The sequence below is a fragment of the Vipera ursinii genome (genome assembly GCF_947247035.1).
Source record: "Vipera ursinii genome assembly, chromosome: 3".
Classification (NCBI taxonomy): Eukaryota; Metazoa; Chordata; class Lepidosauria; order Squamata; family Viperidae; genus Vipera; species Vipera ursinii.
This window is the reverse complement of record NC_139516.1, coordinates 107,574,521-107,600,158: the sequence shown is the minus strand read 5'-3', so window position 1 is coordinate 107,600,158 and position 25,638 is coordinate 107,574,521.

Sequence of the window (25,638 nt, the reverse complement as noted above, 5' to 3'; positions counted from 1 at the left end):
GCTGGCCAAAAATGGGCCACTGCTGCACGTCAGGGTGCAAAAATGGGATGCTGCTGTGCCTCAGGGTGTGAAAATGGACTGCCACTGCCACGCCTTGGGGCGCAAAAATTGGCGGTGCCACACTGCGGGGTGCAAAAACAGGCCACTGCCATGCTGCAAGGTGCAAAAATGGATGCCGCTGCTCCATGGGGTGCAGAAACAGACCACCACCGTGCTGCAGGGTACAAAAATGGGGTGTTGCTGCACCACGGGGCACAAAAACAGACCACTGCCATGCTGCAGGGCACAAAAACAGCTGCCGCCACACTGCAAGATGCAGTGCACTGCAAAAAACAAGGTGCTGCCCCACGCAAGAACAGGGCAGGGCTAACAAGTATCACCTGGGTGCTAGCCCCGCCCCATTTGTGGCACATGTGTGTAAAATGATTCCCCCTCCCTTTTCCTCCAGTCTGCCAATCAACAAAGGTTGGTGACCTCTGATCTAGAGCCATGGAGTGCAAAAAATAAAAATAAAAAGACTTATGAGATACTACCAGAAGGCATCCCAGAAGAGATTTTGTCCCTGTGCCCCTGTTTGAAGACAACATGTTTTCAAGTGATCTAAATTTCTCTGCTTGGACTCTAGTGGGATCAGAGTAGATACTATTCATAGAACAACCATCAAGGGTAGGCTGAGTGAAGTGTTATCCAAGTTAAAATCCAACATGTCTGAAAGTGTGAATTTTAAGGAAGGCACCATTAGGATCTCCAATTGCATTATAGAACTGCATGAAACAAGTTGCGGGTTGCTAGAGAGACTATCAGTGCCTGGCTAAAATAGATGATAGCTTCTCAGAGCCAATTACACTAGCTCTATATTCCAGATGACCCCACTGCCCTAGTATTGGTGGGCAGACACAGGACTGCTTTCTATTCAGTGCTTAGCAGTAAGATGCACAAACCCTGTGTCAACGCTGTGACAATTAAGAAATTGCAGCCATTTTACCTTTTGCTTTCCTTGTGTTTTTTTGTTGTTTGGGACCCTCAGAAATAGAAGGGGGGAAGCTTGAGCATTTTCAGTTAACCTAAATAATTGCAGCTGGGTAAGCTTCAAAGTCAATTCTAGATAAAGTTTTGGCAGGCTGAAAAGTTGAGAGGACAGCCTGTGTTTTAGATTAATTGGTGAATGTGATTTATAACAATCTTTCTGGGTGGGAATTGCAACTTGTTACATTGTATCAGAGGGGAGGGAACTTTAGTCTTGGGTTCAACTATGTAAGTGCCAATACTTTTGAATAAAATGTTCTTTGAGGGAGAAATCTTTGCCTTGAAGTTATTTTAAATGGTTTCCTCTATCGGAACCATGACATTAACCCAACACTGTTTTTTATTTCGGGGTCCTGAGCTCCAGTCACCTACCCAAAGCATAAGGGAGGCTGACAAAGACTCAGGGAAGATCCCAAAATGGAGAAGGAGGATCCTGTTACCAGCACAGTAACCATAGCTACTACATTGGCAGTTGGAGCACAGGCCAGTGCATCGATAGAAAGTGTGATTTCGGAGACTTCAGTGGCAGGGGCAAGACCAAGGACAAGGGAGCACATCTGGTCATCAGAATGGATCCTGCCTAGCAGAGACTTGTGGCATTCAGATGCAGCCCAGCAGAAAAAGGATTCTTCAAAGGCCACTGAAGCTGAATATCCACTGACTACCTCCCATGAGTCACGGTCTCCTAACTGAAGAGGGGCTAAGCGTGGAGCACCGTTGAATGAGTCGGATGAGTGGAAATACTGGACAGCAATCTGAAGCCAGTCAGTTGAGTGTCTAAGGGAGATGTTTGAAGGGTTAGACATGGGAAGCAAGGAGCAGGTCACCTGCCAGTTACTGGCCAGTGAGCAGAATGACCAAGATTGTTCCCAGTTTAGAAAAAGCCCTAGTCCCATTAGAGGGGCCAGGGCCACCTCCCCGCATCTGAAGCCATCTGTTCTAACCGCAAGCCCAGTGCAGAGGAAAAGCCTGGAGCATCACCAGCAGTGTGCTAGTCCCAACTGCCAACGGCAACAGCTGAGCTCTGACTGCCATCGACGTCATGACAGCCCTGAGCAACAAGAACAGTATGTTAGCCCCAAATGGTGCCACCCCTATGAAACCCCTGACCGGCACCCACACCACCTTAGCCTGGCCCACCGGTGCAGGTAGAGCCCTGATCGTTATCGACACTGGATCATCCCAGACCACCACTATCACCGATGGAGGCCGGAACCTCACCATCAGTGACACAGCCCTGAGTACTGCCACCATCGCCCCACCAGCCCAGGGCCCATGCCAAGGTTTGATCAGGCAGGGGGTGTCCAACATGACTTGGTGCAACAGTATGGATGACTGCACACTTTATTGGACAGGCAGCAACCCATAATAGCTCCTCCTTTCAAACCCATCTTTGATGGAGACCCTGAGAAGTTAACCTTTTTCCTGAACCAAGTGCATTCCTATATGAACCGAAATGCCAATGCCTACCTGTACCCTGCCACTGTGGTTGATGTCATAGTGCCAAACCTAGAGGGTGAGGCATTGGAATGGCTGAATAGCTTGCACAACAAGCAAATGCCTGAGCTATGAAACTACTGTATGACTATGTCATCCAAGGGCCGAGGGCCAGGTTCAAGGATGAATCCATAGCCCTACAGGCCGAGGACATTCACAAAGTAAAACAGGCAGGCAGACAAGCAAAGGAATATGTGCGTGAATTCCACAGAGTGGCGGGCCATATTGAACAGGCCAGAAAGATCCCTGGTGCACCATTTCAAGAACAGCCTGGACCACAATCTGTTCCAAGCCTGTGTCTACTGTGGAATACCTGACTAACTGCAGGAATGGTACCAGGTGGCAGTAAAGATGGACATTGAGCTAACCCACTATAAGAAGCCAATGACTCCCAGACCATGACTGAGGCCAGAACTGACTAGACAACCACCACCCCTATAACCCCCAGTGACAGGAGCTGCCAAATCTCCTAAATCATCTTTGGCACCACCAATCAAATGTTTTAGATGTGGCCAGCCAGGTCACCAGGTGGCAGCTTGTCCTGTTCCATTCCTGCAGCAGAGAAGCGGCTCAACCCCACTGGAGAAAAGAAAAGTAAACCAGCCATCTGCCAAGGAGAAGTCAAATTGGATCCTGCAGGAACCAGTTGCCTAGATCACCTCGCCTACTCAAGAGGAGGTCGAGACCCCAGCTAACTCGGCCACCATGCTGGCTCCCTATGACAGCGATGATGAGGGAGAGAACGACCCGATGGTGAGTTGACCTAATCCACCTTTTTCCCTCACTGACAAGCTTATAGTTCCTAAGACAGGAGCTCAAATGGACTTAAAGGTGCTTGTAGACTCAGGGTACTCCTGATGCATCATTAGCCTGCCGATTGCTCTTAAACTGGCCATACGGGTGAGGTTACTCTCCAAACCCATGAAATTTGAACAGACAGATGGGTCTTTAATGGTAGGAACCTTAATCACCCACCTAATGGAACCGGTGCAGTTGGAAATAGGTGAGCATTGGGAGCTTATCTGATTTGTGGTGGCTCCAAAAATGACTGAAGCAGTGATTTTAGGTCTATCTTGGTTAGACAAGTGGAAACCCTTTATCTGGTGGGAAAAGGGGATGAGGACCCTGAGATTATCCCTAGGGACAACTCCCCAGTGGCTATTTTGATGCCACTGACTGACACAATAAAAATAGCCACCATTCCCCTGCCAGGAGAGCTGTTCATCCCCAGCGAATATCGAGACTTGGTGGAAGTGTTTAGTGAAAAGGAGTGTGATGTCCTGCCACCCCACAGACCAAATGATTGTGCCATTGAGATTTTACCAGGAACCAAGCTGCCAAAGCTGAAAATGTATGCCATGACCCCCCTCGAGGTGGAGGAATTATGGCAATACATTGACAAGAATTTGGCCAGGGGATTCATTGAGATGGCTACATCCCAATTAGCAGCCCCAGTACTGTTCAAAGAAAAGAAAGATTGGTCTCGCTGAGACTCTGCATGAATTATAAAGGGCTCAACTGTGTGAGTGTGGAAAATATGTATCCCCTCCCTTTACTGAAGGATTTATTAACCCATCTGGCGAAGGGGCATATTTTTACCAAATTAGATCTGAGAGAGGCGTATTACCGCATAAGAATAAGAGAAGGCGATGAATGGAAAACTGCTTTTAACACCCCTTTGGGCAGCTATCAGTTCAAAGTCATGCCATTCGGGTTACAAGGGGCTCCTGCTGTGTTCATATAGCTAATTAACCAGGTGCTACATGATCATTTGTACAAAGGTGTTTTGGTGTATCTTGATGACATCCTAATCTATACCGAGAATATGACAGGCCATGTAAGCTTGGTGCGAGAGGTATTGAAAAAATTGCTACGCACTAAATTTTACGTAAAACTGTCAAAGTGTGAATTTCATCAGACGCATCTGGATTATTTGGGTTATAGAATCTCCAATGAGGGCATTGAGATGGATCCAGCCAAAGTGAAAGCTGTAATTGAATGGCAACCTCCAAAGACTCGAAAGCAGCTACAAAGCTTCCTGGGGTTTGCTAATTCTACCGGCAATTCATCCCATCATTTGCTGAAATTGCTTTACCCTTGACAGACCTATTTAAAACTGGCATGGAGTGGGGGAAAGCCATGACCTAGTCAGCCATTATAATGGACTATGGAATGCCAAACAGCTTTTGAAAATTTAAAAAGACTATTTGCTGCTGAACCACCCCAAGCCAGAGGAACCATTCATTATTCAAGATGATGCCAGCAATGTGGCTGTAGGAGCAGTACTTTTGCAGAAAAATCATGACAGAACCTTACAACTCTGTGCTTATATTTCAAAAAAGTTCACTGACGCTGACCAAAGATCGGCCATTTGGGAGAAGGAAGCCTTTGCGATTCAGTAGGCACTGTTGACATGGCATCATTACCTAGGGGGGGAGCAAGGTGCCTTTTGAAGTATGAACTGATCACAAAAACTTAGAGGAATTGAAAACTCCTTGTAAACTGTCTCCCAAACAAGTGCGTTGGGTGCAATATTTTAATCATTTTAATTTCACCCTAAAATACATATTGGGTAGAAATAATTTCTTGGCTGATGCCTTATCCAGATTGCCCCACTATAAAACCCAGTGTGAGCAAGTCATAGATTCTATTATGTCCACATCACAGGTTATCTCTCAAATTAACCCACAGAACCCCCAATCTGCAAAAATTCTTAACCCTGACGATCCTGTGACAAAGAAGTTAAAGCAGGAACTGATTAACGATCAATGGTTTAAGGACAATCAAAGCATCCTGACCCTTAGGGATGGGTTGGCTTACAAGGGGGGGAATTTTATCTGCCTGAATCACTTAGACTCCAAGCGCTCCAGCACAGCCATGATGTAAAACAGGCTAGTCACTTTGGTTACTTGAAAACTCTGCATTTAATTTGGAGGCAATTTTGGTGGCCAGGCCTAAAGAAAGATGTAGAGAACTATGTAAAAAGTTGTGCAGTCTGTGCTACTATGACAAGAATTCCAGGGAAGCCCCCTGGACTATTGCAGCCTGTTGCAGACCCTTCCCAACTGTGGGAAGAGATTGCTATGGACTTTATCATTGAGTTACCTGAAAGCAGAGGAAATATGGTAATATGGACTGATTGATCTTTTTTCAAAGCAGACTCATTTCATCACCTGTTCCAGCCTCCCGTCAGCCCAGAAACTGGCTAAGATGTTCTTTAAACACATTTACAGACTACTTGGCACACCAAAGCGTGTGATCTCTGACAGGAGGGTGCAATTTACGGCTAAATTCTGAAGAAACTTTCTGAAAATAATTGGTTTAATGCAAGGACTGTCATCAGCTTTTCATGCTTCTATGAATGGGATGGCTGAAAAAGTGAATGTGATGGTGGAACAATATCTTAGGTGCTATGTGGATTACCAACAGACGAACTGGAATGACCTCCTCTCATTCGCTGAAGTGGCTTACAACACAGTCCACAGTAGCACCAGTTTCACACCTTTTAAGATCGCCACTGGAAGGGATTTTATCCCAATGCCTGAATACCGCCAAGATCCCCCTGCCCCTCAGACTTTAGACCAATGGGTGTCAGCTTGGAAGGGAGTATGGGACAATGCTAAGAAAGCATTGAAAAAAGCCTCAGAAATGTATAAAAACAAGCTGATAAGAAAAGAGTTCCCCAGAGATCATTTTGCATGGGGGAAAAGGTTTATTTGTCCACACAGTATTTAAGACTCAAATTGCCTAGAAAAAAATTAGGACCAAAATACCTGGGTCCTTTCCCCATAGTGTGAATTCTAGACCCAGTTACTATAGAATTAAAACTCCCTCGGCTTTTAGGGAAGATTCACCCTGTATTTCACTGCAGCTTGTTGAAACCTTTTAGAGAATCAACTCTAAGACCCCCTCCCAAGAAAGTTCCTGATCCCCTTGTGGTGGCTGGGGAGACTCATTACAAAGTGAAACATATTCTCGATGCTAGACTGTACAAGGGGAGATTGCAATACTTGGTGCAGTGGAAAGGCTATCCATTATGAGGGTTCTTGGGTGAAATGTGCTGATGGAAAAGCTGATAGACTTATTCATAAATTTTATGATAAACATCCGAACAAACCAAGGGGAAATCCTTAACCTATGCTTTTGAATGATTTGCAGGATTTCTCCTTTCTGTTAAGGGGGGCGGATGTCAACACTGTGACAATTAAGAAATTGCAGCCATTTTACCTTTTGGTTTCCTTGTGGGTTTTTTGTTGTTGTTTGGGACTCTCAGATGTAGAGGGGGGGAGGAGGAAATGCTTGAGCATTTTCAGTTAACCTAAATAATTGCAGCTGGGTGAGCTTCAAAGTCAATTCTAAATAAAATTTTGGCGGGCTGAAAAGTTGAGAGGACAGCCTGTGTTTTAGATTAATTGGTGAATGTGATTTATGACAAACTTTCTGGGGTGGGAATTGCAACTTGTTACATTGTATCAGGGGGAGGGAACTTCAGTCTTGGGTTCAACTATATAAGTGCCAATACTTTGTTTCCTGAATAAAATGTTTTTTAAAGAAGAAATCTTTGCCTTGAAATTCTTTTAAATTGTTTCATCTATCCAATGGAACCATGAAACTCTGGTTGGGAATTTACATTGGCCAGAACTGTTCACTGGCAAGGGGTGTTGTCAAGAGCTTCTAAATAATACCTGAACTGTTGAATCCACTTAATTATACTGTGAGGATTCCTTCCCCCCCCCCCACCGCAAATATTTAGAAAAATCCTGCTTAATTAACTGTGAAGGGGAACAAAATTATAAACAGAAAAGCTATACTCTGTGATAAATGATTTTGTACTCTGGTGCTCTTAAGAGTGTGCATGACTGAATTTCAATTGCAAAGCATGATGTGTGAGAGACAGAGAGGGAGGCTATATTAGTGGAACACAGAATCAAAAGCTCATTTACGAATGCAGCAACAGCAGCATCATGTAAACAAATTCCCATCAAATCATTTATATTCCCCCCTCCTTATGCCCTGGTTTGATGAATCATATGCCTTATGCCATCTCTCTCTCTCTCTCTCTCTCTCTCTCTCTCTCTCTCTCTCTCTCTCTCTCTCTCTCTCTCTCTCTCTCTCTCTCTCTCTCTCCTCTCTCTCTCTCTTTCTTTTTCCTCTTTCCATGTGTCCCAGGAGATCCCCTCTGGGACAAGTATACCTTTCTGTTCCTTTACTTCACAACTAAAACCTGTTTCTCGGTTCTTTAAAAACACCTAAGAACTGTACTTGGGTCTGCAGAAATTCTCATTGCCAATGGATGGTGAAAAATTAATATGCCCTTAACATGCATCTGAAATGGGGCTCTGCTGTGCTGCTGTCTTATCTACTCCTCAACATTGTACAATGTTTAGTTTACTAGCTAAGATCAGAGTTATTTTTTAAAAAAAAAAAGATCAGAGTTATTTTATGACTCCCTATGGAGCAATGACTAGTAAATTCTCCAGCTAAGAATTCAATCCCGTCCAGTGTTTTCAATCATGGGAAAAGGACCCATCAAGGACCCATTCAGAATATCTGTGTGGGCAGTGCTTATATCTCTTAAGTGCTTTGTTCATCTGCTTTTTCTAAAAAATTTTTTTGCTAAAGAGTGCCAACATGATTTGATCTTGGCTCTTGAAGGAAAATTGGCAAAGCACCTATGTAAATGAGTCTTATGGTTCTGCTTAGAGGTGGCAGAATAAAGCCCACCAAACATGTGTTATGGATTGCCAGATGTTCATCAATTGCACTTTGTTAAGCTCTTATAACGCCATTGCAGCTTGCTAGTGTGTGGGCTGCATTTGGCTTAGCTACATAAATTGAACAGACCTACAAATAAGATGGAAGATGTCAGTTGTGGTATTAATAGAGTTTGACAAACTGATGGTGGAATATTTTCTAGCTTGAGTGGAAAAAATGGAAATGACACCTGAGCTTAATCATTAATGCAAAAATAGGAAATACTAAATGTTCTAAGATGCCAGCCCATGTGTTTTATTGTATAGTTCACTTTTTTACAAGAATGTATGACTCAGTTTGCATCTCCTATATTTTTGAGCCAAAGTACTAAGCCTATCAAAATTCATCCACTGCATTTTAAAAATAACAGCAAACATTGTTTGCCACAATGGAATACACAGGAATAATCAACTGTGGATAGTGTTCAGTTGTGCTATCCCACTGAATGGTGTAAAGTTAGCTGAAATCTTCCGCTGGCAGCCAATGGGTGGTTCCATTTTTCCATGGAGAATTGTCTATAGAATTCTTTTTTTTTCTTTTTTGGTAACTTTTTATTAGTTTTCCAATATTACAATAATATCTTTAAAAAGCAACATGGTGTCCGGGTTACAATAGTTCCATTTCAGACAAATACATATTATTACAAATCTCCAAGTTATTGTAACCAATACTTCCTCTCTCTCTTTTCCTTTAATACATACTATCTCTTATGCCAACCTAGCAGTTTGAAAGCATGTAAAAATACAAGTAGAAAAATAGGGACCACTCCGGTGGGAAGGTAACAGTGTTCCGTGCGCCTCTGGCGTCTAGTCATGCCGGCCACATGACCACGGAGACGTCTTCGGACAAGTGCTGGCTCTTCGGCTTTGAAACAGAGATGAGCACCGGCCCCTAGAGTCGGAAATGACTAGCACACACGTGCGGGGGAACCTTTACCTTTACCTTTACCTTATCTCTTATCTAAGTTAACATACTTCTCATTGCTATCCATCAGTCATTTAATAGTTTTTTTATATTTAACAATATTTTAGTATATTTTATATTTTAACATTCCATCTTTAAAACATCAAACACCTTATATATTTTTCTAGCTTTAATTTTACATTGATATTGAAATTAAACGTTTAAGATTTCTCATTTTCATATTGCTAAATAACCTCCTTTCCCTTTACACAATTTTCTCCAATACCTAGTAATGTAATCCAGTTCTTATTTATCTCATTTCCATATCCATATCAGTCATACAATATTTAGTCATTAAAATACCAATTGCAAGGAGGAGAAAGAAGAGGAGAACAATATAATATTCTTGTTTCTCATTTATAGTTTCCAAATATTAAAAATTAACCAAAATTTCTTCCATTTCAACATTTAATACATCCTCTCATATCTCTGCATCCAAGTATATTTAGCTACATTCTATCATTTTTAGCATATATACATCTTAACCCATATCATTTTTAAACACTCAATATTTCAATGTTAGTATTCATACATCTGTATTTTATTTTTATTTTATTTTTATTTTTTAGTTAGTATTTTTGTCTACTTATCAAAACAATCTCTCGTAATCCCAATGCAATCCTGTCTATTTTGGTATTATCTATTTCAGACCTCTTAAAAATGTTCATATTTCTTCAATCTTATTCTTGCTTTCTTCCTTTGCCATATCATTTTTTGCCTCTTTGCCTCAGGGTCATCAAAGCATTCTTGTGTTGCTATATCATATTGAAGTGGCTCTCCAGTCTCCACTTTTGAAGGATTGAAGAGTCTGCTAACAGCACCAAATCTTCTCATTATTTTCACCTCTTGATATAATTGTCCTGGTCTAAATAAATCTTTTTCCATCTGTTCTCCGTTACAATCTTCAAAAGCCTGTATTTGTTGAATATTCAATTCTTCTGCCAATGTATTTGATTGTTCAATTTCTTCTGTTAAGTTCTGTCCCAATAAAATATTAGTTGTAGTCACAGTTTGTTTCATCGAGATGCTTTCTAATTCTTTTCCAAAAGCTCTTATTTTGTCGCCAGCTGTAGAAAGGAACTGATAAGTTTGGTAAGATATTTCCCATATAGCATGGATTTGTTTTTGAAATTCTTCCATAGTGAAGTTTCACATCTGGTGTTCAAGGTTACTCTTATCTTGTTTTTCTTAAATATTTTCTCAGTTTTTTTTAAAGAGAAAGTCAGATTGCAATTTCACATTTAGCCACTGGATGTCCCCCAAGTACTTTGGAAATTCTTTTCTTTTAGTCCATTTCTTTCTTCAATGTTTTTTAAAAAAAAACACCGCTGGGCTTGCTCGCCACTTATTTGAAGGGAGGGTTGAGGACCACTCGGAGGCTTCAGCTGGTGCAGAATGCAGCCACGCGAGTAGTAATGGGAGTTTCCTGATACTCTCATGTAACACCTCTTCTCCGCGAGCTGCATTGGCTTCCAGTTCCCCTCCGGGTGAGATTCAAGGTGCTGGTGATGACCTATAAAGCCCTAAATGGCATTGGTCCAGATTATCTCAGGGAGCACCTGCTGCCAGCATCAGCCTCCCATCATCCTGTGCGCTCCCACAGGGAGGGCCTCCTTAGGGTTCTGCCGGTTCAGGAATGCTGGCGGGTGATTCCAAGGGGGAGGGCATTCTCTGTGGGCACACCTGCCCTATGGAATGAACTGCCAGTAGAACTTCGGACTGCCCCGGATCTTCGCTCATTTCGCCAGGACCTGAAAACTTGGTTATTTGATCTTTCTGGCCTGGACTGAGGGGATTTTAATTTAATTTTAAATTTTAATTTGTTTTAATTGTGGGCTAGTCTTAATTTAATTCTATTTTAATTGTATTTATTTGTATTGTTTTAATTCGCCCTGTAAACTGCCCTGAGTCCTTTGGGAATAAGGCGGTATATAAAATCAATGTAAATAAATAAATAAATAAATAAATAAATAAATAAAAAAAAAAATTAAGGTATAAGAGAGGAATCTTATCTCCATCTCTTCCACACTGCTTTAATGTTGCCTGATGGTAAGTTTGACTTCGGCTGTCTGCAGCCTAGTAACTGGCCATATTCTTATGGCCAGTCTTTCACCCGCAGGTACAAAGGGAATGCAGGCACTAATGGGGGGGGTTGCGGCTCCCCCACGTTTCTGCAAAAGCCCCTTGTCTGGTCACCCCTCCAGGGCAACTCTTCGGTCCTTTTAGGACCCCCCAGCAATGCAAATCTGGATTTGGAAGATGAGAGCCGTCCTCCAGACGTCCATAATGGCTGACTTGGCCAACCGGAAGCCCTACAGAGATCAATTCTTTTACAGGGTACAGAGTGGAGATTGAACAAATATGATCCATTGGGCATAAATCCTACAAGTTTTATTCCTGGACTATCCATATAGAATTCAGATGTAGTTGACATTGTCTTCTTTCAATTCTCCACTCTATCCTGAGGTCTTCCATTCAAGCATTCACCATGCTTAATTCAGGAGCTAAGTATGCAGAAGAACAATCAAATGCTACCTCAGAACCATCCAAATGAATGGGAATACCTCATTACTGCATTTTTATCCAAAAACAGCTATATTTTCTCTTACCTGATTTTCTCTAATCTGCATTTCTGTTACCAGCAGGAACAACCATCGGTTAACTTTTAGCACCCATAATTGCAACATCCTAGCTTGTGTTTTTCATTTGCATGAGCAGAGAAGTACAATTGTGTTCTTAAGACTTCCACTCTGTTCCATCCCATCTTTTACTAATGTGGGTTTCATAAAAGTATTATTAACATTGATGGCCACTGTCTACTGTCCCTGTTCTGTTCACTCCAACATTATATACATATTAACTGCTTTGAAAAGCTGAGCTTTTTAGCTGTTGGCAATTGTATCTTATCAAATCTAAGGACACTTAATTTATCCTTCCTTCTCTGCAAATTTGGACAACTCCTTTATTCTGCTTGAGTTCAAATTAGCAGTTTTCAATTAATAAATAGCCAATTAAAGGAAGGAAATGATGTCAGACTTGGACAACAAGCCTGTTGGTCAATTTCTGTTGCAATCAATGGATCAACACACCAATCTGGGGGGTGGGTAGCAGACTGTACTTGTGGGAAAATTAAGGGTACGAAACAAATCAAAGGAAGGTTTTTTCTGTGTATTTTCCAGAAGTGTAAACTAAACTCTCATACATACAGTATTTTCACCAGGTTGGCAGGGGATTATGGAATAATTAGTATTGATTGATTGATCTCAAAAAGTAAGCAGGGATAAATCTAATTAGCATTTGAATGGAAACCCCAGGAAATCCCAGGGTTGATCTAAAGTAAATTGGAAAGTTAAAAAAAAACCAAAAGCTAGATTTGTGAGGTGTCAAGTTGTTTCCATATTATTTCCAAGATAGCATAATCAAATCAATGTAAAGTTGAGCTAGCTGGAGGCAATTGATTTGATTGATTCTAGAAACAAAAAGTGATTGAACCTGGTTAGTATTTGGATGCGAGGCACCAGAAATCTGAGAGATGTAGACAAGACTAGGGGGAAAAAATCATTCTGGAAAAATAATAGCCTCCTATCATTGCCAAAGCCACAAGATAGACATGACAGAAGTAAAGGAAAGGTCTTCGAAATTTAACATTGAAAGAAAAAATTAAAATTGAATTTGCTGCAGTGGAAACTTACTGCCTGGGCAAACAAGCTTACCAAAAACTACAATGGCTGGGAAACAGGAAAGGATAGCATAAAGGCAGGGTGTAAGATAAATACATAGGCAAAAATTAGCTGGGTCTTAGAGTGGGAAAGGAAGAAGACAAGCTATAAAAACATCTGTAAGAGGAAATGACTAGCCAGGAAAACTTAACTAAACTGAAAAACAGGGAAGAACCTATTGTTCCAAGGGGCCCAGAACTCAAAACCAACAATTGAATATGTCTAATACTTCATATTATTAATGTACATGTGATGTATGATTTAGTATGTAGCAAGAAATAGGCAGGAGGTGGTCGGAATGAGTATAACCTCATAGTACCTCAGCCAATGGAAAAAGAGGAGGGATGTGGCGGCTGGGACACGGTTGTATAAAGAAGGGAATATTTTGGGTTGAAACTTTGGAGAGAACCAAGCTTTGATAGCTTCTCTCCCCGCTTATTGCAATAAATGAAACAAAAGACCTTCACTGTGTCTTGGTTGGTTATTGATTAGGCAAGCTTGCCTCTGGTCACGAAGGAAAGTTGCCAGGAGCACATGACAGATCCATGTAAAACGTAGCTTAGTCACCAGGATCTTGACAAACTTGGTGGATTTGAAAAAGCTAAGCAAGATTACACCTGGTTAGTACTTGGATGGGAGACCAGCTTGAAATTCCAGGTTTGCAAGCTAAAAAAAAGGTTGAAAACACAATACAGAAAAGAGGCAGTGGCAAACACTTTGCATTTCTGCTACAAGCATTATATAGGCCTACTCCTGTCAGCAGGAGTAAGGATACTTTGTAGTAAAGATAGTTTTAATCCATCTGTTGATAAAACACCAAATTGGGGAGAACTAATTCTTCCAGATTTATTGCAAGAGGAAGATGAAAAGGCTGCTCCTTACATTTTCTCCTCCCAAACATTTTTAAATTAAAGGCTGATGGATGCAAATTGGGTTTTTTTTAAGTTTGCTCTTTCTTCAATTCTTGTATATTTCCCCCAAATTTTTATAGAAATGTTGGCTTGATTAAACCCCCAACAGAAGTTTTAATTTTATCTGAACTCAAAATACACCACTACACTGATTTTTGGACCTTAGGCATTATGTTCTCTCCAAAATTAAACCCTTCCCAGCTTTGCAATTTCATTCCTCCTTTTGCAGATGACCTCAGGCAACAGCAGAGCAGCTGAATTCAGCAGATGTACAATAAACACAGATGTGGAACCCCAAGAGATTCTCAAAAGGCAAACGTTCAGTGTATCTGCTATCTCCATAGAAACAGAAGAGGCTGCAAGATCCTGCTTTAAATGTTAGGCTTAACATTCATTATGGCAAGAGAAACCATTCAGCTTTGCTCACCACATCATTCCCAACTGATAGGAATACTTTGGTGTCTCTTGTCCATAGTTGGGACTAGTAGCAGTGAGGTCATTGAGTGAGTCATCATGTGTCCAGACCCACTTTTCTCATTAAATACATTTTATATGGATGTTGAATAATATGAGAAGACCACATTGTATTCTGCATTGGAACAACCACAGGCATGAGCACTTTTCCCTCTGAACTACTAACTGGAGATGTGCAATCAGGTGAAAACTGAGGCAGCAAAGGCTGTAAAGAGCTCCTCCAAAAGTAAAAGTTTTATTTTACTTTATTTTTATTTTAACTTTTTAACCTCTTTTAATATTGTATTTTAACCTACCTCTTTTAAACTTTTTAAACCCATTTTTAACCCATTTCAACTTTTTAAACCATAGTTTTAAACTTATTTTTAAACCTGTTTTAACAAACCTGAATGGGGAAAAGAAGGAAGAGACAGCACTCTGCAGCAGAAAGTATATCCAAGCCTTTGAAGCAGCAGAAAATGGAGGATTATATTGCAAACAGACAGTCTGCTCCAGTAAGTAACTCATTCGCAGGCACCTTATCAGATAAATTTAATTTATGTGACTCATTGGAATGGAACTTACAAACCGAACTGGAGAGCAGACAGCGTGTGGAGTTGTCCTCCTCCCTCTTGGAGAATGGCTCCCCTCCTTGGAATCTGGCAACAGCCTCTTTTACACAGGAGGGAGATGTAGCAAATTTGAAGGGGGAAAATGTGACAGACTTCCTCTCTAGACAATGTTTGCTTACTGCTCAAACTGTAAACTCAATATATAATCTCTTGTCAATTGTCATGGATAAGGTTGATTGTCTGAAAGAGTCTTTTGCAGTTTGTTAGGAGCCACCCAAATACTGTGGAAGGACTTGGGAGGATAACCATGGACAGACATGGGATGGCTAACTCAGAAGGTGAAAGTAGAGAAGGACCTTGTTCTCCTCCCAAAAATTTGAACACCTACAGAGAAAACACTCAATCAGGCAAAGGTCTAAGAGATGACCAATATAACTACAGTCTGCAAACTAACCAGGTTACTTTGCAAATTTATGACAAGAGAGTAAATAGAGGGCGTTGGAGCAATAGAAAAGCTATTAGGCTGTCCCTGAGCCAGCTGCTCCGCTGTGAATTCACTCTGATAGATCTACTACATGCAGAGTGGCTGCCAGCAAGAACACAATGTATGAGAATTCTCCTATCATTCAAGCAGCCCACAATTCCCTCCATGCTCTTCAGAATGAAGCCCTTTCTGAGCTTTTTCTCAATATTTCCAATAAGGGTCTTTTGCTCAGAAAAAGTGTGCCCACTCCTGAAACGGCGTCACCAAGAGGGAACTGTCGCTTTAAATCTAGGCTGCAACAGCCCTCACACTACTAAGCCTGAGGCTGCTGCAACTGAACTGACCCTGAGAAAGCAAAGAAGCAATATACGAACTGTGTTACTCACAGCTGCAGGAACTGCTGAGGATGTGCCAGAGGAAATGTTGATTGACCTATTCAGTGCATTGCCAGAACCTGAGCAAGTTAACATCATTCAAAGATTGGACGACCTAAAAGAGGCACTGACAACAACCCAATCTACAGCAAAGCCTCTATTTAATTTGGCTCCACTAAACACGCAACCTTGTGACAAGATATTTAATCAACAATCTGCTTTTACCTCAACAGTAAAAAAAGGTGTTGTCACACAGGCTGAGAGTGGAGTAACTGCACTGACTGACCCAGCCTCTGAGAAACAACTGAAAGACAAAGGGCTTCATCACACAGTGCCCCCTAAGCTGACAAACACTAAGGACATAATCCAGCTTCCATCCTCATTGGATTTAGAAGTTCCCACAACATCTTTCCACAAGATGAACCCTCAGCCATGCCCCTCCAAAAATGGACATAAATCTACATTTACAGACTTAAGCCAGAGTACCTGCTCTTTGGAAAAAAAATCATTCTTGGAGCAAGAGCAGAGGCACAATGGGAACCAAGATATAGAGGAGCAACAACAAGTTCTGCAACCCACGAGGAGAAATATCGAACCTCACAACAACTGTGTTTATATGGGAAGCTTAGATGATATTGACCCAGCTCCATTGTCAAGTTGACATCTGGCATTTCCACCATCTAGCCAATCAACCAAGTCAGACCACCTTGCCTCTGAGAACCCCATACAGTTGATGACCTGGAACATAGCTGGCTGGAAAGGGATGGTCGATAGTGGACTAATGAGCTTTCTCTCTAGATTTGACGTAATAGCCTTTCAAGAAACCTGGCTAACCGAAGTGGATGAACCAGTACAATTGCCAGGCTTTCAGGGATGGGCCTCCCCAGCCCTAAAAACAAAGAACAAAGGGAGACCCTCTGGTGGGCTATGCATTCTTATAAAGGAAGAGTTGCAATGGCAGGGAGAGAAATTATATAACGAAGATAAGTGTCCGTACTTTCTAGCTGTCAAATTTGAATATGACCAGTTTGAGTTAATATTGGTAAATGTGTACATTCCTCCAAGCACATCCCAGCACTATAATTTTGAATATTGGATGGGCTTGGAAGTTATCTTAGAAGATATATCTATATTGTACCCTCAGTCCATAGTGGTATTATTAGGAGATCTGAACACTAGACTGGGTCCCTCTCTGTATGAGCTTGCCCAGAAGAAGGGAATCCCAGGGGAGTTCTTTGAAATCTGGGTAGAGGAAAACAACATCCTCACAGAAGAACAAGTAGGTTTTAGACAGAACAGATCTACTATTGATAACTGCTTTGTTTTGAACCATCTAATTGCCAAATATGCGTATAAGAGGAGACCCCTGTTTGCTGCTTTTATAGACCTTACAGCAGCATTTGATATGGTAAATAGAGACGTACTATGGAGTAAATTGACATCTCTTAAAATAGAACCCAGACTTCTGGCTTTGATTAAAGCCCTTTACACAAGTACCTGTTTGAGGGTGCGGTATGGGGTTAATGGGGCCCTGACTAACAGGATTCACACAAATAAAGGGATAAGGCAAGGGTGTATCCTGGCCCCATTATTATTTAATTTATACATCAATGACTTGCCAGGGTTAATGAAGGATACCATGGTACACATGCCGATGATCCTAAATAACAGCTTGCTTTATGCTGATGATATGATTTTATTATCATACTCACAAGTAGGATTACATAGGCTATTAAGAAGATTCAGCTCTTATTGCCAGGATAACTCCCTAATTATTAGTAAATCCAAATCGAAAATAATGGTGTTTGGAAGAAACCATCAGAGACATAAGTGGCAATTAGATGGTGAACCAATTGAGCAGGTTAATACCTTTGTATATTTGGGAGTAACTTTTTCCAAGACTGGATCTTGGGCCTGCCATCATCAACGAAGTACATTTAGAGCAAAAGCCCATTTGAATTTATTGCTCAAACTAAAGAACCATAGTTACCCAGGGTCCCTAGCTCCACTACTCAAAGTTTATAAGGCTAAGGTTACGACAATGCTCTTGTATGGAGCAGAAATTTGGGGTCTTTATTCAACCACAGCTTTAGAACAAACACAGTCCCAGCATCTGAGATGTATTTTGGGTGTAGATCCAAGAACATCTGCTGCAGCAGTTAGAGCTGAATTGGGAATTCATACAATTCAGGCATTATCTAAAATTAGAGCTTATAACTACTGGTGCAAAGTTAATGAAATGGAGACTGATAGACTCCCCAAATTATGCCTACTAGAGCAAATAAAACTGCAATCACAAATCCTCTGGATCACCAAACTAACAAATTTTGTAAGAAGCTGTGGCCTTCCTGTTTCTTGTGTAACAGGAGAACAATCTAAAAAAGAGTTGCCCAAAGAATTAAGGATATAGAAGCACAAACTGATATAGCTATCCTTAGTAAGGTGGGTAACTTGAAATGGCTGAGTAAATACAAATGTACTTTTCAAGTGGACAGTTATTTGAAGTTACAACTCCCAAAACATCTTAGGGAGATATTTACGAGAGCGAGATTCGAACAGCTTGATACAATGGTCGGATATGGGAGATTTCATGCTATACCGTACAATGAGCGTCTCTGCATTTGCGGAGCGGCAGAGGTAGAGGACCTGGCTCACATCCTATTTGATTGTTGTTTGTATAAGAGGGTGAGAGACAGGTATCTTGGTCTATATACCAAACGAATGACCCATTGGGATCCCCATATCAAAATAACTTACCTTATGTCCGGCCAGAACTTGAAAATAACATTCAACGTAGCATAGTATTTAAACAAAATGATCCAGTTAAGATCTGCATATGTGGGACTGATTGGGGTAGATTGTAAGGGCGACTCCGAAATATAATGTTACCATATTTTATCTATATCTTAAATTTGTATTTTATTACTATTTTAACTTAAATTGTATTTTAATTCCATTTTAAATTGTATTTTATCCAATTCCATTTCGGATTGCTTTTATCTAGTTTTGGTGACGGTTTGTTGCTGGAACTTTGTACTTTGATATGGCCCAAGGGCTAATCAATAAAGTTGTTGTGTATAAGGTGAAAACTATTACAGAATAGTGTCCTGATCCTCTATCTTTGTAGGATACGATGGCCAATGATACTAAATGCAGTTAAGAAGTTACCCCCATACAAGTGCCTATGAAGATCACCCCCTACTGCAGGTAATGTCTCTTTCCCATAATTGGAAAGGATTCAGCTTCTGGGATGTTCTAAGCTCACTCTACACATCTTTTCAACAACTCTCACTCAAAATTTCTATCTTGCTTCTTCATCATTAACAGTCCAAAGCAAATGATGCAAGTCAGAACTCAATACTATGAGTGACTTAGTTGGATTTAGACACAGGCAAATAATTTAATGAAATAAGTACATTACATTAGCACTGACCAACTTAAGTGCAGTTCATTTCCATCCAGGATCGTTTATATTGCAATATACCTTGCAGGTCATTAAATGAAGGGATTTGTTCTAAATTGAATCAAAAATATAAGAAGCATTCCAATGAATACTGTCCAGGCCTAACTTAAATACCAGCAATGTAGGAAAGAGATCTTTTTAAGGCAAATTCTCACACTGACAAATGTATTTATTTTTATAGATTTTAAATTTTTCAAATCTGTACCCACTCGCCCTCAGAAAGATAATTTGCAATGGTTTGAAAAACAGGTAGTAAAGCCTTTAAGGTAAAGGAACCCTAACAACAGAAACAATTATATGTATTAAAACAGAAAAGTGATGGTCTCTCTTATAGGGGAGCAAGTCTTGTTTGTAGAGTTGACACTAAGTAGACATTTGTTGAGGATGCTCCGGTTGGATCCTTGCACTAAAAAAGGGATTGAACACTGAGACCTCTAAGCTCCCCATAGTAGGCAGGTTGAGAGAATGGATTGCTTATCACCCATCCTGGCTGGAAATTTTGAAATTATAGTCCAGCATATCTAGAAATTACCAGACTGGAGAAGCTATTTTATCCAATTTGAACCCTCAAATGTTTGGGAAGGGTAATGCTTCAAAAATGTAGGGTCTAAATAGCTTTCAATACTGGATTTAATTTCTGTACCTTGTTCTGTACCTCAGAGGTCACCAACCTTTGTCAGTTGACAAACCGGAGAAAAAGGGAGGGGGAAGCATTTTACATACATGCGTGTACACACGCACAGGGCTGCAAACATGCACGTGCCACTAATGGTACGGCAGAGGCCTGTTTTCATGCCCCAAGATGCGGCGGCCCATTTTCACGCCCTGAGGCACAGCAATGGCCCATTTTTGCTCCCCGTGGTGCAGCATCCTATTTTTGTGCCCCGCGATGCTAGCACAAGCGAGGGGGTATGCACACACACACACTGGTCAGCCTGTCTCGCGGCCAAGTGGTGGGATTCAAATATGTAAACAATCAGCTCTCTGTGTGGATGCCACTTCCAGAAGTCCATTCTGGCCTGGGCAACAAAAATTAGCTACTGGTTTTGCCAAAGTGGTGCGAACTGGCTGAATCCCATCACTGGCCACGGCCCACTACCGGGCTGTGGCCCACAGGTTGGGAACCCCTGCTGTACCTGTAAATAGCACCTATGTGAAAAGATTTTTTTTTTTTGAAAGTTAGCAGATCCACAGCTCCATTCTGAAATCTACAATGTCTTATGAACTTGTGGGAACAAGAGTGTTACATAAAACTGTAAATCTTTACATAAAACTATAAGCCTACCAGTACCTTTGGAAAAGGAGAACTACAGCCACAATGATGAAAGACAAACAGGTCAAAAACCTCAGGCTACCTGTATTCAGAAACTTTGTTTATTAAAGTTACTAAGGCCACTTATTCCAACACATTCTGGGCAGCTTATCTGAGATATTTTGAAGCTGACCAGGCTTGCCAAACCAATCTTATTTCATTCATTGATAAAGTGACTAAACTAACTAGACTAGCAAAATGCTATGGGCATAGTATACTTACATTTCAGTAAGGCATTTGATGAAGTAGTCCACAACCTACTCCTTGGTAAGCTAGAAAATGGTGGAATAGACAACATCACTACCAGATGGATTTGTAGCTGGCTGGCAAACCGTACTCAATGAGTAGTCCTCAATGGCACTACATCCACATGGAGAGAAGTAAGCAGTGGGTTCTGCCTTAGGTCCAGTACTCTTCAATATCTTCATCAATGTCTTAGATGAGGGAATTGAAGGGGAACTCATCAAATTTGCAGATGACACCAAACTGGAAGAAGTAGCCAACACCCCAGAAGACATACTCAGGATCCAAAAAGTTGTTGACAAACTTGAACAATGGGCCCTATCCAAACAAAATGAGTTTCAATGTGGAGAAAAGCAAAGTTTTACATTTAGGCAGAAAAAAACAAAGGTACATGTACAGATTGGGCGAGACCTGGCTTAAAAACAGTAACTGTGAGGGACCTTGGAGTCCTAGTGGACGATCACTTGACTATGAGCCAGCATTGTGCAGCCGCCGCCAAAACAGCTAATACAATCCTGGGTTGTATAAACAGTGGCATAGAATCAAAATCACACAAAGTATTAGTACCACGTTATAAAACCCTAGTAAGGCCACACATGAAATACTGCAGCCGATTTTGGTCACCATATCACAAAAAAGATGTTGAGAGTTTGGAAAAAAAATTCAGGGAAGAGCAACTAAACTGATTAAAGGCCTGGAGAGTAAAACATACAAAGAACAGCTGTAGGGCTTAGGGTTTGGCTAGTCTAAAAAAAAAAGAAGAAATAGGGGAGACATGATAGCAGTATTCCAGTATTTGAGGGGCTGCCACAAAGAAGAGGGGATTATGTTATTCACCAAAGCACCAGAGGGCAGGACAAAAAACAATGGTTTGAAACTCATCAAAGAGAGAAGCAACCTGGAATTAAGGAGAAACTTCCTGACAGTGAGGACAATTAACCAGTGGAACAGCTTGCCTCCAGAAATCGTGGGCGCTCCATCACTGGAGATTTTTAAGAAGAGGCTAGACATTCACCTGTCTGAGATGGTATAGGTCCTCCTGCTTGAGCAGGGGGCTGGACTAAAAGACCTCCAAGATCTCTTCCAGATTCTATTCTATTCTATTCTATTCTATTCTATTCTATTCTATTCTATTCTATTCTATTCTACTCTACTCTACTCTACTCTACTCTACTCTACTCTATTCATGGTTACTAATCAGAGTAAAAAGTTGTACTTCTTTGTCTTTAAGGTAGTTACTTATAAAGGGCAGTCCTTTTATTTCAGAAAACTGTCGTTTAGATTTGTTTTCTTGGTTTTGCCTTTAAATTTTCCTTTGTAAAATAAAGGTATACATATACATATACATATACATATACATACATACAAACACACACACTTGCCCCCCTTTTCAGGCTTATCTTTTTCCCCCCAAGAAAATATGGTCATTTACAGAAAGAATATTAGGGTTCCGTGAGGAAATGTTTTATTTTGCCCTAATTTTCGTCAGCGCCTCTACTTTCTGATATTCACATATATTTGATGGTAGTTGATAATTTTCATCTGGCAGCTAGCGCCTTGCAGACACCTTGCATTCAGTTCTCACCACACAGAAAAGTGATCCACGTGGGAATGAGCTGAGCGCGTTGGCCAAAGCCAGGTGTATCCTATTAGGGCATTAATCAGAAGGGTGGGACTAGCGCTACCGGCCTTTTGCTTCCCAATAAGACTGGCGAGTAAAACGGGCTGACGATGGACTGTTTGCCAAAATCTGACGAACTCGCAGCGAACTATCGGAGAAGGGAGCCAATGACTCTTCTTGAGGACGCAGGGCACGCCCACCTCTCTCCGGGCGCCCTCGCCCAAGGCAGCCGCTGCAATAGCGGGAGTTTTGAGCCGGCTGATAACGCGCGGATCGCTTCGGCACCATTGATAGTCTCGGCGCGCTGCGGTTTAGGTAAAATGGGGAGAAGGGAAGCGAACCGGTGAGTATCAGGCCGATGGCGTGGTTTGGTCTGGCTCGCCTCGGCTCGCTGGTTTGGTCTGGGAGGAAAGCCGAGAGTCCAAAGCTGAGGTTAGAAATAGAGCAGAGTTGGGGTGGGTGGGAATTGCCTGCAAGTTGCCTCGATAGGGGCGAAGTCCTGAGAGGGAGACGTGGAAAAAGGTGTGGGGGGGAGGTTTCCAATTTTTCTTCCTGTTGGAGAGCTGCACCCGGGTTTGACTTCTCAATTCCTCATGAGCGTTTGAAGTACAGGAACTATCCTATTTTCGTACTCTCGAATTGTGGTTAAAGCCGCTAGAAGGTCCTCCCTCTTCTTATCGTTTCTTTCCTATGTTGGATTAAATAAAAGCAGCTCCTTTCCATGTCTACAACTAGGAACTTTGAAGTTGTGCATTCTTGTGTAGTGGCCTTTCCCAATCATTGCCTTGCAAACTGTATTGGAACTGCTGTTTCCAAATTTCCACACTCCTCGGGTGTGATGTTTAGAGAAGTCACCTTTTTCTTTGAAAACAATTATCCCAGCCAAAAGGGGGAAAAATAGGGATAATCAAAACATGAGCAATCCTATACGCATGTGAAAACTATGAGAATTCCTCTTTTTTAAAAAAAATCTAGAAACATCATAATAAAGCTGTTCCTGGCATGGATGTACAAGTCATAGAAAATTTTCCATGGCTTTTTTTTTCTTTTAAAAAGTGCTGTATGGTAAACTTTAAAAACTTAAAATGGTAAACTTCTTCACAGCCTGAGTATAGTACACACTATAGTAATTATATTAATGTACAGAAATTAATAAGGTTGAAGAAGGAAACATCTTGGAGATTGTTCCACAAAAGGATGAATGGATTGTATGCAACTATTCTCTCTATGTATGGGGGTGTGGGAACTGACACTTGACTCATATAATGTAAGGCTTATAAAATGTAAGGCCTGTTTTACATAAATTCACACCATGCCCCCCCCCTCAGCTTAATACTACTCAAGTTCTACCACTGTTAGGAATAACTGCTGAATCATCAATGATCATTTGAAGCTGCTGCCCATAATACCTGGGCTAAGTAAAGATTGCTGCAGCAATTAAATGCTTGCATGAAATTGAAGGTAAAGTTGAAAAACAATCTTGATTTAATTGTGAAGCTTATTTCTGGAAGTTTGGGAACTAGTCTTGGAAAGAATGTAATCAAAGGAATTAATAATAAAGATTCATTCATAAGCTCAGCAATCCTATCAAGGAGCACTTCCAGCTTACACTGTATCTGTTCTGCACAACAATGCAGTGGTTTAAGGTGAGAATGAGCATGATGAGTTTAGGTTATCTTTTTTTTCCCTCCAGTGTTAAAAGGACACATTTCTACTTCTCTTATTCTGAATTGCTAAGCTAATGGGCATGCTTAAAAGTTGAAACAATTGAGCTTTATCTCTTGCAGCTAATCAGAGAAAGATAATGAATTGCAAAGAGGAATGTATAGAACATGGGGCAAATGGTGGTCTGTGATCCATTCAATTCGGAGTGAAATCTTGCATAGTATTACAGTTGTCCTTTTCTAGGATTTTAGATTATTTAATTTCTTCCAATTTCACGTTAATTCAGAAATGTTCTGAGCCTTGGCTATTATCAATCTCCTGCCTGATGCAGAAAGTGGTCAGTTAAGATCTAATTGCATCTATTGGTATACAAAATAATGTTAGAGAAAGGAAGATTCCATTTGAAGGTTAGGAAAAAAATCTTCTAAAAGTACATTGGCAGTAGAACCATTAATAATGAAAGCCAGATAAACTTATGTTTTGATTTGGAATCCTGCACTAATGAATGAACTTAATTAACAAAATAGTTTTTTCCCCAACTCATTTTATATGTTCACAGTCTGCTTCTGTTTATTTTATATCAGTTCAGGTATAATACACTACAATAGGCACAATGTATCTTGCCATATTTAGACTTTTCCTGGGCTTGGAAATTAAATAGGATTGAACTAGTTAGTACTCGAATGGGAAATTAGCAGGAAATCTTAAACTCATAGGTTAGGAAGTTGAAAAATATACTTGACTTACCTTCTCAACCTTGGTAACTTAAAAATGCATGGATTTCAACTCCCAGAATTCCCGAACCAGCCAGTAGCATTCCTGGCTAAGGAATTCTGGGAGTAAAGTCCACACATCTTAAAACAGATGAGGTTAACAAACACTGCCCTATAGCATTGCTAGAAAAACTGCATGAATTGGTTCATGAAGTCATTGGCTGTTGAAGGCAACTCATAGGAGACGTTAGTTTTGACTTCACAGAACTTCTAACTAAATTTAGCTTGTCAAAATACCAATTGGTAGTAAGTTATTAGATCTGTTTGTTTTTTACAGTAGGGTGTAACTTCTTGTCTATCAGTTTGCATGAATTGTAATTCTATTCACTAACACTGCATTTCACATTTGCCTCCTCCAGTGGCTAAAAGTAAAGCAATGCTTACATGTTCACTATATCTATAGATTTGTGTGTATTATAGTTTTGTGAAATGGGTCATAAGGATTTATAGTACAAATATGCTGCATCTCAAACAACAGTCAAAATTATTTGGGAAAAAACAAAGCCCTATAAAGCATCAGTGGAAGTATGGATAAATGAGGTACTAGCTAAAGGGTCCTATACTAATAATAAGGTTCCAAGCAGAACTGCATTAGCCAGATGTTTCACTTTTGACCAACACAAAGAATGGGACTACTCGGCTCAAAGTACCAAAAATATGCAGCACAGCACCATGGAAACCCCAACAGACCAACCCCACCCATATAAGTGGTCTTATGGGTTGGTCATTATCTCACAAAATTGTCCTTTTTCTAAAACATTGGGAAATGATTCAAGACGCAGATAATAGAACAACATTTGGGAAGGGA